General features: G+C 31.7%; 1 protein-coding gene across 1 annotated transcript in view; it reads right to left on the bottom strand.

The window, feature by feature from the left end:
• Nucleotides 1–959, bottom strand: part of Phum_PHUM549560 (beta adrenergic receptor, putative) — a gene marked incomplete at both ends in the record, with an annotated part of 1,248 nt that overhangs the window by 256 nt on the left and 33 nt on the right. The gene's annotated exons all lie outside the window — the stretch shown is intronic.

Below are 959 nucleotides of genomic sequence, written 5' to 3'. Positions count from 1 at the left end.
CGAATGTTTTTTTTTATCTTTTTAATGTTATCCTTTATCACTCCAATTTTATCACTCATATATATATTGTTATGAACCCACATCAAATGTGATATACTTTTTGATAAATGAATAAGAATAGTGACTCCATTCACATAGTAGACGCAAAGTCAGCATGTCTGGAGATAGTGATTCCATTCACATGGTAGACGCAAAGTCAGCATGTCTGGAGATAGTGACTCTATTCATATCATAGACACATAGTCAGCATTTCTGGAAGCTTCGCTTTTCTAATCTTATCTTAATTGCTAGTGAATGAATAATGACTGGCGATAGTGAGAACTTATAAAAGGAGGCTGAACGTCTCAGTCATCGGTTCTTGTTTCTCAGCACTTGGTTCTTGTTGCACAACTCTTCGTTCTTGGTGTTCGACTCTTAGTTCATCGGTTTCTCCTGATATCTTAGAGTTCAACTTGTGTCTAGGTCTAGTTTTGTGATTGTGTTTACAACTAGTAGTGTTCATAACATTATTTTAGTGACTAATTTGTTCTGTACGTGTAACATGTTGTAAAATGTTCTTATGTTGCTTACAATCAATATAATTCTTCTTTCGTTAAAAGTGTGTTCGATTTCAATCTTGAATAATACCACGAACGCGGAGGAAGATCAACGTTGTGAATCGATAATCGAATCGGGCCACGACAATATATATATATATATATCAAAAAACCATTAGAGAAAAGTTGAAAGAACTTTTCCGTGAGGGAAAAAAAAAAAATTATTTATTTTTGTTCTTATCCGTGAAATTACTTTCTTTTCTTTTCTTTTCTCCCCAAAAAAAAAAAAAAACAAAACTTTATCAAAATTTCCTTTTTTTTTTTTTTTTACGTGGTAAATATACAATTTGAAATGTGTGACGGGTTTGCCTTTGAGTTCATCGAACTTTATAAATTATTTATTAATATTTCACTATTGGTTTT

The sequence above is a fragment of the Pediculus humanus genome, genomic scaffold (assembly GCF_000006295.1).
Source record: "Pediculus humanus corporis 1103172108294 genomic scaffold, whole genome shotgun sequence".
Taxonomy (NCBI): domain Eukaryota; kingdom Metazoa; phylum Arthropoda; class Insecta; order Psocodea; family Pediculidae; genus Pediculus; species Pediculus humanus.
Note: the sequence above shows the minus strand (reverse complement) of the source record. Positions and strands in the feature narration are given on the sequence as shown.